At 42.7% G+C, this 19,895-nt stretch overlaps 1 protein-coding gene across 1 annotated transcript in view; it reads right to left on the bottom strand.

The window, feature by feature from the left end:
* LOC109908690 (potassium voltage-gated channel subfamily G member 2-like) overlaps nt 1-11,550 on the bottom strand; it is a 33,127-nt gene extending 21,577 nt beyond the window's left edge. Inside the window, exon 1 of the mRNA XM_020507341.2 lies at nt 10,814-11,550. The gene's annotated coding sequence lies outside the window, so the exon portion shown is untranslated. The remainder of the gene's footprint in view (nt 1-10,813) is intronic.
* Nucleotides 11,551-19,895: the final 8,345 nt, after the last annotated feature.

Genomic DNA, 19,895 nt, shown 5'->3' with positions numbered 1-19,895 from the left:
ACTTGGGTCAAACGTTTTGTGTAGCCTTCCACAATAAGTTGGGTGAACTTGGCCCATTCCTCCTGACAAAGCTGGTGTAACTGAGTCAGGTTTGTAGGCCTCCTTGCTTGCACACGCTTTTTCAGTTCTGCCCACAAATGTTCTATTGGATTGAGGTCAGGGCTTTGTGAAGGCCACTCCAATACCTTGACTTTGTTGTCCTTAAGCCATTTTGCCACAACTTTAGAAGTATGCTTGGGGTCATTGTCCATTTGGAAGATCCATTAGCGACCCTTTAACTTCCTGACTGATGTCTTGAGATGTTGCTTCAATATATCCACATAATTTTCCTGCCTCATGTTGCCATCTATTTTGTGAAGTGCACCAGTCCCTCCTGCAGCAAAACACCCCCACATCACGATGCTGCCACCCCCGTGCTTCACGGTTGGGATGGTGTTCTTCGGCTTGCAAGTCTCCCCCTTTTCCCTCCAAACATAACAATGGTCATTATGGCCAAACAGTTATATTTTTGTTTCATCAGACCAGAGGACATTTATACAAAAAAGTACGACCGTTGTCCCTATGTGCAGTTGCAAACTTTGGCCTTTTTATGGTGGTTTTGGAGCAGTGGCTTCTTCCTTGCTGAGCGGCCTTTCAGGTTATGCCGATATAGGACTCGTTTTACTGTGTACCTGTTTCCTCCAGCATCTTCACAAGGTCTTTTGCTGTTGTTCTGGGATTGATTTGCACTTTTCGCACCAAAGTACGTTCATCTCTAGGAGACAGAACTCCTCTCCTTCCTGAGTGGTATGACGGCTGCGTGGTCCCATGGTGCTTATACTTGTGTACTATTGTCTGTACAGATGAACATGGTGCCTTCAGGCGTTTGAAAATTGCTCCCAAGGATGAACCAGACTTGTGGAGGTCTTCCCTTTTTCTGAGGTCTTTCTTTTGATTGTCCTGTGATGTCAAGCAAAGAAGCACTGAGTTTTAAGGTAGGCCTTGAAATACATCCACAGGTGCATCTCCAATTGACTCAAATTATGTCAATTCGCCTATCAGAAGCTTCTAAAGAAAGCTATGATATCATTTTCAGTAATTTTCAAAGTTGTTTAAAGGCACAGTCAACTTAGTGAATTTAAACATCTGACCCACTGGAATTGTGATACACTGAATTATAAGTGAAATAATCTGTCTGTAAACAATTGTTGGAAACATTACTTGTGTCATGCACAAAGTAGATGTCCTAACCCTACATGATTCCATATGTGTTATTCCATACTTCACTATTGTTCTACAATGTAAAAACAAAAGTCAGTCCCTTCTCCAGCAACTGAAGTAGAGCGTTGAAAGCTGCTACACTAATGGCAAAGATGACAACCTAACGAGCTAGGGACAAGACTACAAACAGAGAATGATTTGACCTGGACACAATTTACTGCTGTGACAGGACAGACAGAAAGACAGAGGTGCATGGACTGAGAGACAGGGAGAAAGGGAGAGAGAGAGAAACAGAGAGGGAGAGAAACAGAGAGAAAGACAGACAAGGTGACAGCATGACAGAATATATGTATTAATGCTGTAGTGTGTATGCATGAAAGACAACTGCAGATTTAGAAAGTCCAGAAGAAAACAAGGTTGGGCCAGGAGTATCCATCACCTGCTGATTAAACACAGTGAAACGTGTCAGTGCGCTCCAGTGCCTGGGTGGATTGGCTCAGTAACGGTCCTTTCACACGTACTGATGGGACAACCGAGGGGAAAATAAGCTCCAGATAAAATGTCACATCTTCTGCTGAAGCCTTGTGTGTTCTAATGTATTTACCACATGCTCTTTGTTTTATTTTACAATGGGCAGAAGGGGCACAAAAATGGGAATGGATTCAGGGTCAAGTGCAGATAATTGAGTGTGTTTGTCCAGAGTTGGGTAGGTTACTTTCTAATTCGATACATTTACTCGTTACCTGTCATCACAATGGTCTCTGACTTGTGGTCAGACTCGCTCATGTGGAACAAACTTACATTTACGCCTTTTTTCAATGCTGAATTGAATATCATTGACAAAACAGGTATTTTTTTTTGCAAACATCCTTTCTGAATTTAAAAGTAATCCAAGTAATACTCTAGTATCTGTAATCTGCTTACAATATTTTTCCGGGTAACTTAACTGATTACAATGAGTTTTTTTGGAAACAGATGACATGTAACTACATGTAATCAGTTACTCCCAACCCTGTGTATGTCAATAGATTTGCAACATACAAGCAGATGGATAAAAGTCTTCTGTGTAGTGTACACAAATGTCATTGGTTAGCAATGTCAGTCAAACTGGCCCCTCCCTCTCTCTCTCTCTCTCTCTCTCTCTCTCTGTGTGCTCAGAAAATGACAGGTCCATAAATGCACAGAACACCACCCCTGAGAGGAGGTGGTTGGTTATGGACCGTAACATAACACCCAGGAGACCTAAAGACCATACACTGTAGTCACTTACAGGTGTAGCATCTTAAATTTGATCACTCTTACTGCTGACAATTTTCCTGCACTGCATGAAATACAGATTAACTCAGTGATTTACATAAATGAACTGAAAACTTGCACTAACACACGGTTATATTAACAGAGTTGCACTTTTCATGTAGCCTACTTTTGTCCAGCTAATAGCCTAACCACCGATCAAGCAACAGTATGGACTAAAGTTAAAATGCTGTTGCTGCAGGATTATTTTGCAACAACAATATTGGTCAAATTAAGACCCTACATCTTTATAATGGACCATGTATTCATACATATAGGACCTTTGACTAGTAGTCAACATAATAATGAATGCTGAGACAGTAGCCTGGTCCCAGATCCGTTTGTGCCGTCTTGCTAGTTAGACAGATCATCAATCTGAGGGTAGTACAATGCTTGGTCCTACATGCAGGACTACTGACAGATGTGAAACACAAGTTAGTCCTCTGTGACTTTGCACTGGTGGCAAGCTATAAGTAGCCTCACTCAGGTAGTGCTCACCAGTTGTGACCGCTGGAGGGACTACACCATCCTTCTCAAAAAGGAGTCCCGTGTCGTCTCTATAGTAAGATATTGTACCATAGCAACATGTCTACTCTACATATCCTGCCATACTAGAGTAATTTGGGCTTCCAACTTAATCTGTGATAGTGTCTGTAACAGTGCTCTGACGGTTTGGGGAAGAAGCCAATATCCATATTTGAAGGACTAAACGTTTATCTGCAGAGATAACAGAGAGCTGCTGTGCTGCTCTTTCAGCCATGGCTGTTCTAACATTGTGGAATTGGTTCTTTCCTTCTTAGTGCTGCTGGTGTGTGACTGAACTACTGAAACATGGAAGCATAGTCCTGCTTCACTAACCACTTTGACAAATTCACATTTACCATAAACATTCTGAAAGCCCAAGATGGGGTAATGAAAATGACAAAACCAAAAATCCATTCTAATGAATTCACTTCAAATAGAAGTTTTCAGGTTATAAAACGTATTTTCTAAAGTCCATCTCCTGCCCCGGGGGTTATAGAAAATTGTTTGTGTCACTCATTTCCTTGGATGCATGATAATTGTGACCTATTTAGGCAGCCCTGAAGGGTGCATTCGTAAATTCACTCTGGCTATCTACTCCGATTTCATAGCACTCTCGTCTGAGAGTGCAGAATAACTGATGAATTTATGAACGCTCAACACCCGTTGAATCTGACCGGTGTCAGCAAATGACGGCAAAAAAGCATAATTAAATTGTTGTCAGCAGCACAGTTACAGTCCCCAACGCTCTGGAGAACATGAAAACAGCCTAACCAGCTCTGTTAGGGTGAGTAAAATGGTCAGAGTGAAGTGTTCTCTCATTTGTATCTGGAAGTAGCTAGCAAGCTAGCCAACATTAGGCAGTTAGCGTGGGTGCTTGACTACTGTTGTGAGGTCAGAACTCTCGGATCAACCCTACTCCTCGGCCAGGGCGTCCAGTGTGCGCTCTGAACGCCCCTATCAGATAACATTTTATTGGTCACATACACATGGTTAGCAGACGTTAATGTGAGTGTAGCAAAATGCTTGTGCTTCTAGTTTCGACAGTGCAGTAATATCTAACAAGTAATCTAACAATTTCCCAACAACTACCTAATAAACACAAATCTAAAGGGGTGAATGGGAATATGTACATATGTACACATATGGATGAGCGATGGCCGTGCGGCATAGGCAAGGTACAACAGATGGTATAAAATACAGTATATACATGTGATGTGTCATGTTCGTCGTATTGATGAGACCAAGGCGCAGCTTGGTTTGAATACATTCTTCTTTATTACGAAGAACACTAAACAAACTAACAAAATGTGCCACTAATCATAACGAGTGCTGACATGAAACTACACATAGACAATAACCCACAAAACCAAACTGGAAATGGCAACCTAAATAGGATCCCCAATCAGAGACAACGATAAACAGCAGTCTCTGATTGGGAACCAATTCAGGCCACCATAGACCTAAATTTATAGAGACAATACCAAAACCCCATTGATATACAAAAAACCCTAGACAAGACAAAAACACACATACCACCCTCGTCACACCCTGACCTAACCAAAATAATAAAGAAAACAAAGATAACTAAGGTCAGGGCGTGACAATATGTAAACATTATTAAAGTGGCATTATCTAAAGTGGCATTGTTTAAAGTGACTAGTGATCCATTTATTAAAGTGGCCAGTGATTGGGTCTCAATGTAGGCAGCAGCGTCTCTGAGTTAGTGATTGCTGTTTAGCAGTCTGATGGCCTTGAGATAGAAGCTGTTTTTCAGTCTCTCAGTCCCAGCATTAATGCACCTGTACTGACATCGCCTTCTGGATGGTAGTGGTGTGAACAGGCAGTGGCTTGGGTGGTTGATGTCCTTGATGATCTTTTCGGCCTTCCTGTGACATTGGGTGCTATAGGTGTCATGGAGGGCAGGTAGTTTTCCCCCAGTGATGCGTTGTGCAGACCACACCACCCTCTGGAGAGCCTTGCGGTTGAGGGCGGTGCAGTTGCCGTACCAGCCCGACAGGATGCTCTCGATTGTGCATCTGTAAATGTTTGCCAGGGTTTTGGGTGACAAGCCAAATTTCTTCAGCCTCCTGAGTTTGAAGAGGCGCTGTTGCGCCTTCTTCACCACACTGTCTATGTGGGTGTACCATTTTGGTTTGTCTGTGATGTGTACACCAAAGAACTTAAAACTTTCCACCTTCTCCACTGCTGTCCCTTCGATGTGGATAGGGGGGTGCTCCCTCCTACTGTTTCCTGAAGTCCACGACCATATCCTTTGTTTTGTTGACGTTGAATGAGAGGTTGTTTTCCTGACACCACACTCTGAGTGCCCTCACCTCCTCCCTGTAGACTGTCTCGTCGTTGTTGGTAATCAAGCACACTACTGTTGTGACATCTGCAAACTTGATGATTGAGGAATGCATGGCCACGCAGTCGTGGGTCAACAGGGAGTACAGGGGGGGCTGAGCACATACCCTTGTGGGGCCCCAGTGTTGAGGGTCACCTTCACCACCCGGGGGCAATCTGTCAGAATGTCCAGGACCCAATTGCACAGGGCGGAGTTGAGACCCAGGGCCTACGGCTTGATGACGAACTTGGAGAATACCATGGTGTAGAATGCTGAGCTGTAGTCAATGAACAGCATTCTTACATAAGTATTCCTCTTGTCCAGATGGGATAGGGCAGTGTGCAGGCGATTGCATCATCTGTGGACCTGTTGTGGCGTTGTGCAAACTGAAGTGGGTCTAGGATGGCCAGTAAGGTGGAGGTGATATGTTCCTTGACTAGTCTCTCAAAGCACTTCATGATGACAGAAGTGAGTGCTATTTGGCGGTAGTAATTTAGTTCAGTTATCTTTGCCTTCTTGGGTACAGGAACAATGGTGGCCATCTTGAAGCATGTGGGGACAGCAGACTGGGATAGGGAGCGATTGAATGTCTGTAAACACACCAGCCATCTGCGCATGCTCTGAAGACACGGCTAGGGTGCCATCTGGGCACAGCCTTGCGAGTGTTAACACATTTAAATGTTTTACTCACATTGGCCACGAAGAAGGGGGAGGGGCGAGGTCGGTGGTCCTATTATCCTCAAAGCGTTCAAAGAAAGTGTTTAGTTTGTCTGGAAGCGTGATGTCGGTGTCCTTGACATGGCTGGTTTTCTTTTTGTAGTCCGTGGTTTCCTGTAGACCCTGCCACATATGTCTCGTGTCTGAGCCGTTGAATTGCGACTCCACCTTGTCCCTGTACCGGTATTTCGCTTGTTTTGCGAAGGGAATAACTACACTGTTTATATTCAGCCATATTCCCAGACCTCTTTCCATGGTTAAATGTGGTGGTTCGCACTTTCAGTTTTGTACGAATGCCGCCATCCATCCACGGTTTCTTGTTAGGGTTAGGTTTTAATAGTCACAGTGGGTACAACATCTCCAATGCACTTCTTTTTTTTCTCCCCAATTTCGTGGTATCCAATTGTTTTTAGTAGCTACTATCTTGTCTCATCGCTACAACTCCCGTACGGGCTCGGGAGAGACGAAGGTTGAAAGTCATGCCTCCTCCGATACACAACCCAACCAAGCCGCACTGCTTCTTAACACAGTGCGCATCCAACCCGGAAGCCAGCCGCACCAATGTGTCGGAGGAAACACCGTGCACCTGGCACCCTTGGTTAGCGCGCACTGCGCCCGGCCCGCCACAGGCACAGTGCGCACTGGCGCGCGATGAGATAAGGATTTCTCTACCGGCCAAACCCTCCCTAACCCGGACGACGCTAGGCCAATTTTGTCTCCCCCCACGGACCTCCCGGTCGCGGCCGGTTATGACAGAGCCTGGGTGCGAACCCAGAGTCTCTGGTGGTGCAGCTGGCAGTACAGCGCCCTTAACCACTGCGCCACCCGGGAGGCCCGCAATGCACTTCTTTATAAACTCACTCACCGAGTCAGTGGATAGATTTATGTTGTTATCTGAGGTTATCTGAGGCTGACTGGCACATATCCCAGTCTGCGTGATCAAAACGATCTTGAAGCGTGGATTCCGATTGGTCAGACCAGCGTTGAATGGTTCTAGTCACTGGTACATCCTGTTTGAATTTCTGCCTATAAGACGATAGGAGCAAGATGGTGTCATGGTCGGATTTGCCCAAGGGAGGGCTTTGTATTAGAGGTTGACCGATTCAACATGGCCGATTAATTAGGGCCGATTTCAAGTTTTCACAACAATCGGTAATCTGCATTTTTGGACGCCGATTTTGGCCGATTACATTGCACTCCACGGGGAGACTGAGTGGCAGGCTGACCACCTGTTAAGCGAGTGCAGCAAGGAGCCAAGATAAGTTGCTAGATAGCATTAAACTTATCTTATAAAAAACAATCAATCTTAACATAATCACTAGTTAACTACACATGGTTGATGATATTACTAGTTTAACTAGCTTGTCCTGCGTTGCAAATAATCAATGCGTTGCCTGTTAATTTATCAGAATTGTAAATAATTATGACATAACATTGAAGGTTGTGCAATGTAACAGCAATATTTAGACTTATGGATGCCACCCGTTTGATAAAAACCTGAACGGTTCCGTATTTCACTGAAAGAATCAAATGTTTTGTTTTCGAAATGATAGTTTCCGGATTTGACAATATTAATGACCTAAGGCTCGTATTTCTGTGTGTTTATTATATTATAATTAAATCTATGATTTGATATTTGATAGAGCATTCTGACTGAGCAGTGGTAGGCTGCAGCAGGCTCGTAAGCATTCATTCAAACAGCACTTTCCTGTGTTTGCCAGCAGCTCTTCGCAATGCTTGAAGCACAGCTCTGTTCATGACTTCAAGCCTATCAACTCCTGAGATTAGGCTGGCAATACTATAGTTCCTATAAGAACATCCCATAGTTAAAGGTATATGAAATACAAATGGTATAGAGAGAAATAGTCCTATAATTCCTATAATAACTACAACCTAAAACTTCTTAACTGGGAATATTGAAGACTCACGTTAAAAGGAACCACCAGCTTTCATATGTTCTCATGTTCTGAGCAAGGAACTTAAGCGTCAGCTTTTTTACATGGCACATATTGCAGTTTTACTTTCTTCTCCAACACTGCGTTTTGGTATTATTTAAACCAAATTGAACATGTTTCATTATTTATTTGAGACTAAATTGATTTTTATTTATTTATTATATAAAGTTAAAATAAGTGTTCATTCAGTATTGTTGTAATTGTCATTATTACAAATATATATATAAAAATCGTCCGATTAATCGGTATCAGCGTTGAAAATCATAATCGGTCGACCTCTACTTTGTATGCATTGCGGAAGTTAGAGTAACAGTGATCGAGTGTATTACACCTGCGCATAGTGCAATCTATATGCTGATAGAATTTAGGTAGCTTTCTTCTCAGATTTGCTTTGTTAAAATCCTCAGCTACAGTAAATGCAGCCTCAGGATATATGGTTTCCAGTTTAGTCCAGTGAAGTTCCTTGCGGGCCGTCTTGGTGTCTGCTTGAGGGGGAATGTACACCGGTGGGGATAACTGACGAGAATTCTCTTGGGAGATAATATGGCCGGCATTTGATTGTAAGGAATTCTAGGTCGGGTGAGTAAAGGACTTGTGTTACTGTATGTTGTTATGATTACACCATGAGTGATTAATTATGAAGCATACACCCCCGCCCTTCCTCTTCCCAGAGAGGAGTTTATCTCTGTCGCCGCGATGCATGTAGAAGCCCGGTAGCTGATTCCGATTCCAACAACATATCCCGAGAGAGCCATGTTTCCGTGAAACAGAGAATGTTAGAATCTCTCATTTCTCTCTGGAAGGCAACCCTTGCTCGAATTTCATCTACCTTGTTGTCAAGAGACTGGACATTGGCGAGTAGCATACTCGGGAGCGGTGGGCAATGTGCAAGTCTACGGAGGCTGACCAGGAGGCTGCTCCGTCTGCCCCTTCTGCGGTGCCGTTGTTTTGGGTCGGCTTCTGGGATTAGGTCCATTGTCCTGGGTTGTGGTCCGCTTCGGGAAAGTCGCATTCCTGGTCGTAATATTGGTAAGTTGACGTCGCTCTTATATCCAATAGTTCTTCCCGGCTGTATGTAATACGACTTAAGATTTCCTGGGGTAACAGTAAGAAATAATACATAAATAAATAAAATACTGCATAGTTTCCTAAGGACTCGAAGCGAGGTGACCATCTCTGTCGGCGCCATCTTTCAATCCTAGAGCTAAAGGCTCTGAATTTAAGAATGGACAATCTGACAACGCTCTGAATTTACGAATGCCTAGAGCGCACTATAGCACTCCTTGATTGAATTTACGAACACACCATTAATAAAAGCAATTATAAACTGCACCAGGTGAAAGTAGATATTCAAAAATGAGCTGTGAGCTTTCTAGTGGACCAATACTCAGATGATCTATTGAAACAGAAAGGAATGGAATCTTAGTAGTTGGGTTGTTTTGTTATTAAAAATGCAATACTTTGTTAATTTGCAAAGGGCTTTAGAGAGAATGCAAGGTACAGTATCAGATAAATAACCTCAAGGTAAAGACTTAAGAGTCGCTGTTTGATGCCCTCTGTGATGCACAGTAGAGCACTGGTTTCTGTACAGGCACCGGTATGAGAAGTCCATCAACAATAACACTTTCAGGCAAGTCTCTCTAGTTTTCCACACATTTGCATCTTTACACAACCACACGAAACAGTGGTTGTTTTTCTATTGGTAGAATGTGATGTATGAAATGTAGGTGGTCTATAGTGGCTGTATCATGTAGTTTATATGTGGACATCATCGCTGCACTAAGACTAATTTCCCCCTTGAGGGCAATAAAGTTGATCGTGCCTACAGCATCGGCCTTGAAGGTAATCATCTCTCCCTGTAAATCCTCACGTATTACATGGTCTGTCTATGTGGCTCCAGGAAACGTATAGGACAAATGGGAGAAGTGTCATGTGTACCAGCCTCCCGACCCCCAGTCCACATCCCTATACTTCCACCCTAACCCGAACCCCAGTCCAGACCACACATCAACAAGTTAATGAAATGCGGGAGGAGTGTAAAATATATAGATAATCCATACAGGCAGTAAAAGGAGAGCCCTTCGAGAGGGTAGGAGCTGTTTTAAAAGGGTGTATAACCCATTGACTTGAAAATAACTCAATCTCCCAGGTATTGACTATTCACCTGTAAAAACAAATAGTCTGTATGGTGGATCCTCTGATAAGGGTCCATGATAGGCTCAAGACAGAGTTGAGCCTAGAGGGTAACATTTAGACGCCTGCAATAGAAACATCATTTCTATTGCGTTATATACAGTTATAGCCCCTATTGTTTTGGGGTTATACAATTATTGGCATCCAGAATGCTTGCACTGAGCCAAATTGGTCAAACCCGAATACTCCGGTTTAAAAGCCTATATTTGAAATAATCTAGAGATTAATTTTATATAGGAGACAACTTTCAACCTGTCTCTGATTTTGCCCATCTTGCAAAAAAGAGCCACTGCCGTAGCCTACCGTGCCTAGGGATATGAGAGAGAGAGAGAGACCGAGAGAGACCGTTGGACAAATAATTCATTGTAAGGGAAGGTTTAAAATGCATTTTTTTTAAATCTACACAACATGCACCGTGAATAAACATTAGGCTAGCTAGCCTATAATATGTATGGACATTACAGCATAGCCGACAATAGCCGGGAAGCCCAAGTTCGCCGCGCACTTACAAAAATAAATGCTGAATAAATATTTGTCTAAGTGTCTGTACAAACATTGAAATATCATTCATGATTATCACACCTACCCGCTGTGTTCGGTTTGTGTCCATTGGCAGAGAACTTCCCCACATTTCGATATCAGTTATGAAAGCGCATATTGGTCAACATAAAATACATGATCCAGTCTATTCCGTCCTCTGTATAAATGGTCCTAACATGGTTACTTGACTTTATACCAGGACAGGTGCACTCAGTCCCAGGTAACGTCACGTGCTTTACTTCTGAACCATTAGGAGCAAGTTTGAAGGTTTGGTAAACTTGCTGCACACCCGCATAGAATAATCAAAATACTGAACAATACTATGATTGTTTTAAATCGAAGGAACTGACATTAACAAAATAACCCACTCAACCGGACGAGACTCACGATAGAGCAGTTGGAAAAGACCCCGCGGATTTGAGAAGAGCCCAGCGTGAATGAATTGGGGTTGCTGCTCTGTGATAATTCCAATGTTACGTCTCTCCTCTGACTGTCTTGGAGTCGGACACCGCTCTGCTCACGCGACAAAATCGCGCTCCGCGGTGTGCTCCCTGCTCTGCTTCGCTTCTTCCCGGAATTGACTTCTGCTTCCAACAGCCAATTCAAGTAGCTCACACTGTGATTGCAGAATAATAAAACAAATCATGAGGCATACAAATCATTAAATGCGCACAAGTGAATTGTAGGCGTACAAATAAAATATAGGTTGTGCATAATTCGAGTTTGGAACTTTCTGTTAGTTATAAAATATAGACGGGATAAACACAGCTAGGACTACTACAGTTATGTTACTGCATTATTAAATGGTTATAGCCTCCTCATTGTCCTATAATGGTGTAGGACTACCGTAGACTACGGTGTAGGCCTATGAAATAAATGATTTAGAGTGATAGTCCAAGTTGAGGGAAACCTAATAGATGAGGGGAAGTGAACGATGGTGAGGCAGTTGGTCCTCCTTGATTCATAGGTGTGATGATCGATGCCTAACTTACAACGCAGGTTGAAGCCAGGCACAGAAATACATCATTTGTCTGTTCATTTCAGTGCTCGAGTCTGTTACAACATATATCAATACCATAGGACCCATCTGCGTCACAAGGCTGTAATTTCTTAATGTGTTTGATGGATGAAGAAACAAAGCAAACCCGGATAATGATTACGTCACTAATGAGGGTCGGAAGGATGGACCTCTGCAGACGAACAGCCTGGTAACCGATGAGGGTTGACACAGGGCAGGTGATGACACAGGCCTTTTTACACTGATACTGCTATGCCTATTCACCAGCACACCATTGACTGGAATGAACAATTGCCACACTCAGTGGTGACTGGATTGAGTTAGCCTCTCAAGAAATATTACAGTAAATACAAATAGAGAAATAGAGAGTTGGGGCCAGGAGTTTTTCCTGGCCCGGTAACTCTGGGACACTAGTTATGATGAGGTCTAACTATGAGAGCTTGAGCATTGGTGCCTTTAACTGTAAAGTCCATCAGTCAGCAGCTGACAGGTCCTAGTCCCTCACCTCTAGAGGGAGACAGAGAAGTCTATCCTACTGTTCAGTGATGATTAAAAGGGTTAACTAGCTGTTACCACTATGGCATATCAATGAAATAAAATCCTTTTGTGGTGAAGGATGACTCGGGTTATGATGTAATTCAGCTTCACCTGAAGATGTGAGCCCCAGTGGAATACTTTTACTGATAAAAATGCTAAACTTAGTTGAGGATAGAGTTAATTGGATTTTCTACATTGGGACATCACAAAGTCTCATCTCAAAGAAAACATCCCTCAGAAGTATCCAGCAAGAGATAATGAGTAGTTAGATGAGATCTGGAGGAAATGCCTACTTTTGTCTAGGCTTGATTCGTAATGTCCATCAGACATTTAAATGTCTCTGTAACTTTATGATGGTACCAAAATGTCTCACCTTTGGTGGAAAATATAACGTTTTAGAGACTGTTCCCTAAAATAAACGTTTTTGGGGGGTTTGCCTGGAGCTAACCTTGTCCCCAGCCTCAAATTGCTGAGAGAAAGCTGACTTGTGGACAAGATTAACCTTGAACTATATGAAATGGGAAGAGATTAATTTGTGTTAGAAAGAGTTATAGTCTATTGATTGACTGTTAATTACTTCTAAAGGCTTTTATGTCCTCAGGAGGTTTTCTGAGTGCACATTACAGGTTTACCTCTTCCTACCACCCTGTACAAGAAAGCAACAAATCAGCAGAAACTTGATTACACTAAAATGAGTAAACGTGAATTACATTACAGCACTATTAAACGGTCCCTACGGTTTGTGACATTGATGAATTACGGTGTTTAGAATGTGCAACATTAGCTTGGGAGGAGGTACAACATTAACTCTGTTTCCACTGTCTCTGTCACCACTCCTCCTGTCCAACCAACCCCTTTTAGGGAGAATCTACTGACTCCATCAGGCTCGTTGTGAGTTTCTAAACCCATGATTATGTTTACACACTCTCAGTGTCGGAGGTTAAGGATGGAGGGATGGAAGAGCACGAAGAGGCAGAGAAGGGAAAGTAAGATGAGGGAAAGCCATGGACAAAGTATAGAAGAGAGGAAGACTCAGTCTGAATGGAATACAGTGGTCCTGTAAGGCTCAGTTGGTAGATCGTGGCGCTCAGAACGGCAGGATTGTGGGTTTGATTTCTAGGACCACACATACGTAAAATGTAGGCACCCATGACTGTAAGTCTATTTGGATAAAAGTGTCTGCTACGTGGTATATATCATTATTATTATTATGGTCTGCTTATACAGTATTTGGGCTCAAGAGTGGCGCAGCGATCAAAGGCACAGCATCTCAGTGCTAGAGGCGTCACTACAGACACCCTGGTTCAAATCCAGGCTGTATCACAACCGGCCGTGATTGGGAGACCCATAGGGCGGCGCACAATTGGCCCAGCATCTTCCGGGGTTTGGCTGGTGTAGACCGTCATTGTAAATACAAATTTGATCTTAACTGACTTGCTTATTTAAATAAAGGTCAAATATAATTTTTTCCTATTTTCACATGTACAAGTGTGTATTAATACACAGGTGTGAATTGGAAATGTGCTTTTTTGCATATCCCAGAGAGTGGGGTCATGGCCATGGTCCGCCATTATCAACGGCGACCCTGGAGCAATTAGGGTTAAGTGCCTTGCTCTAGGGCACATCGGCAGAATTTTCACCTTATCGGCTCAGGCATTCGAACAAACAACCTTTCGGTTACTGGCACATCTAACCGCTATGCTACCTGCCTATTCATTTATAGTCTGTTGTGAGTCCAAAATGGCACCCTATTCCTAATATAGTGTACTACTTTTGACCAGATGGCCAGTTAAAAGAAGTGCACGATAGGGAATAGGGTGCCATTTAAACCACTATGTTTCCACTGAGGTTAAACATGCAGTTCTGTTTGTTCTGAACTAATGACTCATAATGATGCTGCTCTCAGTATTAGGTATTGATTAACCAGACTAGGCTGTTCCCACCCCTTACGGATCAATGATACACAGGATGAGGAGAGTTTAAACCTTTAGAATGGTACTACCACAGCAGGCTCTCTTACAATGTCATGCTGGCCAACCACACTGGAAACATCTCCTAATTAGGAATAATCAAGAGAAAATATGACGCATTAGCTTGGGGAGATAACGCTAGTGTTCAGGTCACGGGCAAATCATAAAAGCTTGGGTCACTGAACCATCACCCTCGCTTGCTGTTTGGACTAATCCCAGTTAATCTAGATGTCAGATGTTTACATAGTCTATCCACAAGAGATTATGTTTGGACAAACCATGCCCTCTTTAGTAGTACGTCAAAATATCACTTCTTCAGTTCTGCTCTGTGCAAATGGAGGCACAAACACGATGACCACATTTTCACTGTAATTGTGGTGCTTCTTGACCCGTATTAAATTGACACAATCATAATTAGTTCCAGAACAGTGCCGACACGGTCTGGCTATGCATTATAATGTTTAGATTAGTTTGTATTATTGTGTTGCTTTATTCTCTATGTACACATACTGTACACACACACACACACACACACACACACACACACACACACACACACACACACACACACACACACACACACACACACACACACACACACACACACACACACACACACACACACATGCGCACGCAAACACACACACACACACACACACACACACACACACACACACACACACACACACACACACACACACACACACACACACACACACACACACACACACAGTACCAGTCAAAAGTTTGGACACACCTAGTCATTCAAGGGTTTTTATTAATTCTTTTAAATTTTCTACATTGTAGAATAATAGTGAAGACATCAAAACTATGAAATAACATAGGCAATCATGTAGTAACCAAAAACGTGTTAAACATATCAAAAGATATTATATATTTGAGATTCTTCAAAGTAGCCACCATTTGCCTTGATGACAGCTTTGCACACTGAGCACTTGTTGGCTCCTTTTCCTTCACTCTGCGGTCCAACTCATACCAAACCATCTCAATTGGTTTAGGTTGGGTGATTGTTGAGGCCAGGTCATCTAATGCAGCACTCCATCACTCCCCTTCTTGGTCAAATAGTCCTTACACAGCCTGGAGATGTGTTGGGTCATTGTATTGATGAAAAACAAATGATAGTCCCACTAAGCACAAACCAAATGGGATGGCGTATCACTGCAGAATGCAGTGGTAGCCATGCTGGTTAAGTGTGTCTTGAATTCTAAATATATCACTGACAGTGTCACCAGCAAAGCACCCCCACACCATCACACCTCCTCCTCCATGCATCACGGTGGGAACCACACATGCGGAGATCATCCGTTCACCGACTCTGCGTCTCACAAAGACACAGTGGTTGGTACTAAAAATCTCAAATGTGGACTCGTCAGACCAAAGAGATTTCCGTCAGGTGTAATGTCCATTGCTTGTGTTTCTTGGCCCAAGCAAGTCTCTTCTTATTATTGGTGTCCTTTAGTAGTGGTTTATTTGCGGCAATTCGACCAGGAAGGCCTGAATCACGCAGTCTCCTCTAAACAGTTAATGTTGAGATGTGTCTGTTACTTGAACTCTGTGAAGCATTTATTTGGGCTGCAATCTGAGGCTGGTAACTCTAATGAACTTATCCTCTGCAGCAGAGGTAACTCTGGGTCTTCCTTTCCTGTGGCAGTCCTCATGAGAGACAGTTTCCTCATCATTGTAAAAGTTCTTGAAATTTTTCGCATTGACTGACCTTCATGTCTTAAGTGGATTGTCATTTCTCTTTTCTTATTTGAGCTGTTCTTGCCATAATTTGGACTTGGACTTTTACCAAATAGGGCTATATTCTGCATACCACCCCTACCTTCTCACAATACAACTGATTGGCTCAAATGCATTAAGAAGGAAAGAAATTCCACAAATGAACTTTTAACAAGGCACACCTGTTAATTGAAATACATTCCAGGCGACTACCTCATGAAGCTGGTTGAGAGAATGCGAAGAGTGTGCAAAGTTGTCATCAAGGCAAAGGTGGGCTACTTTGAAGAATCTCAAATATAAAATATATTTAGATTTATTTAACACATTTTTGGTTACTACATGATTCCATATGTGTTATTTCATGGTTTTGGAGTCTTCAGTATTATTCTACAATGTAGATAAAAGTAAAAAATAAAGAAAAACCCTTGAATGAGTAGTTGTGTCCAAACTTTTGACTGGTACTGTACAGACACACACGCACACTCAATATTTCACAAATGCATTTCATGGGCACACATAATAATTAGAAATATTCACACAAATAAACCAACACCCACACAAACGTAAAGTACAAACCTCTATTCTAAATAACATTTATTACCAAATCTGCCTTTTATTCTGGCTAAGCTTTCAACCTTATTTCCTTATACTTCGACAAGAAAAGCATGGAGAGAAACTATCACTTAAAGGCAGCATTCAAATGAATTATAACAAGCTAATAAAAATTAATAGCCACAACCATTTGAATAAAGTGCCCATTTGGATAATGTATGTCTGAATCATAGATAATTTCTCATTTTCAATTGCTCTACTTTGAAATGTTACTTCTGTAATGACTTGGAGCTGGGAGTGCGTTCAGCAGGGACCTTGGAGGAGAGAGTTGACTGGAGCTGGGAGTGCGTTCAGCAGGGACCTTGGAGGAGAGAGTTGACTGGAGCTGGGAGTGCGTACAGCAGGGACCTTGGAGGAGAGAGTTGACTGGAGCTGGGAGTGCGTTCAGCAGGGACCTTGGAGGAGAGAGTTGACTGGAGCTGGGAGTGCGTTCAGCAGGGACCTTGGAGGAGAGAGTTGACTGGAGCTGGGAGTGCGTTCAGCAGGGACCTTGGAGGAGAGAGTTGACTGGAGCTGAGTTGAGGCGAGAAATGTTCATTCCTGCTCTTTACTCAAGGTTGGAGCTCAACTAGGATCAAATCCAATGACATACCGTGGGTCTAAACACGAAGACGGGTTGCCATTCCTTGTATTCTGTCACATGACACAAAGTACAAGGAGTGGAACGTTAGCTAAACAGAGACTGGCAACCAGGCTACTTTACAGGTCTTAGAAGGAATCCTCTGTGGGTTATATCTGAGATCTGAATATAATGACGAGATGCCCATGTCTCCGCCCTAACAATAGAAGTCATTGTCCCAAAGGCGGGAAGGCAGGCGACAAGTTTAGGTCCAATTTAAGCCCATAGGAACGCATTGGTCTTATTTTGGACAGATGTTCGGCGAGAGTGAAATCTCTGGCTTTGCCTCTGCTTATATTGATAAAGACCCAACAGGCACCAACTACTAACAGAGACCAGCGTTGCATATACTGTAAATCCATAACCCTTGTAAATATGCCTCGTAAAAAAATGCACTCCATCCAGTTCCATTAAACTTGAATTGATTAGATGAAATTAGATGAAAAGTAGGCAAGCACATTCAAACACACTTTCACAAACATGGTACCAGGTATAGATTCTATATTGTCAAACCTAAGAATAGAAGTGTAAACATATGGTAGAAATTAACAGGTATACGGCAGCTAAAGATCTATGTTTCCTCAATTCTTTATTATTAAGTGTCTCAGTATTTCCTAACTAGATAACTGAATTGCCTGCACGACCCTCGTTCGCAGGACAAGGAGCAGAATAATGCCATCTCTTCCTATAATCTCAGCTTCAATTCTCAGAACCTCTTTATCAGTAACCTCTTGAAAGACGATGATGTAAACACACCTGACCACGGGGGCCATCGCGACGGGACTACTGAGACGCTACGGAGTGTGTGTTTGTTTTACTGGAGCGCTGAGAGTTGGAGAGCAAGAGAAGAGGACAGAAGAGGAGCAAAAGAGAGAGATGAGAGGGGGAACTGTGGCATGTCTCCAGGAGGAGTGTGTGTGTGTGTGTAGTTTTGTGGCACATCTCAGAGAAAAGTGTGTGTGAGGTTTGTAAAGTAGACATGAAGGTGCAGAAGAGATTCAATAATGCATAATCTTGAGAAGATCTGTGTGATGTCAGAACCCTTCCTCTCCTGATTGGTCCTGTCTGAAAGAGAGACTTGTGTTGTGTAATACTGAAGAGCGTTGTCTGCACTGAGGGACGAGTATCACGCAGGAGTGATGCCATCTGACGTAAGACAATGACAGAAGAGAGGAGAGTGAAAGAGACGAACCCTGGTAATTAGTAGGTAGGCCTACTGTACACAATAAGAACAAGCTCTCTCTGTGGCGGACAAATAAATTATATTCCTGAGATGAATCGTGACTCATGTCCAGCTAAAAAGGAAAGATTGGAATTCACTCACCCAAATGTATTTACAGTAAAGTATTTACAATGAAATAAATTCTGTTTATTTACAACTCATGCCACTACAGTAGCCTGCAGTTTTTACAAGAGGCAGTTCTGACCCTCCACCTTCTACAAAAAGACAACGTCACAGTAAAGGACCCAGACTTTTTGGTAGGCTGCTGCTGTGGGCGTCATCATCCTCCTCCTCCTCCTCCTTTCTCCAACTCACATTTAACCGCCAAACCGTATACTGTAGGCTACAGCTACTGTCATGGTTCTTACGAAATGTCTTCTGCTGCAGATGTTAGAGAGTTTCTGTCTTTCTTCTGTCTTCTTGTCAGCCCACCTATTATAAGGTCCTGTAATGTATGGAAGGCGATTGGAATCATGTATCACAGTGTGACGACAACAGCATCCGAGACCTCAGCGCTGTGTACTGCTAGTTTTTCTGTGAGGCTCAAGTATTCAAGCACATACTGTGTAAGTTTCCAAGAAGCTGGGGAAGCCAACCTTTATTAAGGGGCTACACAGTACTTGAAAATGAAAACCACGATGATCTCTCACGTCCAAACATTAAAGCCTCAAAGTCTCTCTAAATATCTCCAGGCTCTATGCTACCCTAGAAGCTTCTCATCAACTGAGCCGGTCTGGAGTGGTTTGCACTTTGGGGACTATAGAATTGGTTCCATTGCACTAGGAAAGCTACACTGAACAAAAATATAAACGCAACATGTAAAGTACTGATCCCATGTATCATAAGCTGAAATAAAAGATCCCAGACATTTTCCATATGCACAAAAAAAACGTATTACCTCCCTGTAAGTGAGCATTTCTCCTTTGCCAAGATAATCCATCCACCTGAAAGGTGTGGCATATCAAGAAGGTGATTAAACAGCATGATCATTACTTAGGTGCATCTTGTGCTGGGGACAATAACAGGCGACTGTAAAATGTGCAGTTTTGTCTCATAACACATTGTCATAGATGTCTCAAGTTTTGAGGGAGCATGCAATTGGCATGCTGACTGCAGGAATGTCCACCAGAGCTGTTGCCAGAGAATTTCATCTTAATTTCTCTACCATAAGCCGCCTCCCATGTCCAACAGGCCTGTAACGGCTTTCGTTGACGGATGAGGAAGAGTAGTCGGACCAAAGCGCAGCGTGGTAAGTGTTCATCTTTGTTTATTGAACTGAACACTAATACAAAATAACAAGAAAATAAATGAAACCGAAACAGTCCCGTAAAGTGCAAACACTAAACAGAAAATAACTACCCACAAAACCCATGTGGGAAAAAGCTACCTAAGTATGGTTCCCAATCA

Source organism: Oncorhynchus kisutch, linkage group LG17, assembly GCF_002021735.2.
Source record: "Oncorhynchus kisutch isolate 150728-3 linkage group LG17, Okis_V2, whole genome shotgun sequence".
Taxonomy (NCBI): domain Eukaryota; kingdom Metazoa; phylum Chordata; class Actinopteri; order Salmoniformes; family Salmonidae; genus Oncorhynchus; species Oncorhynchus kisutch.
This window is presented reverse-complemented; position numbering and strand designations above follow the sequence as displayed.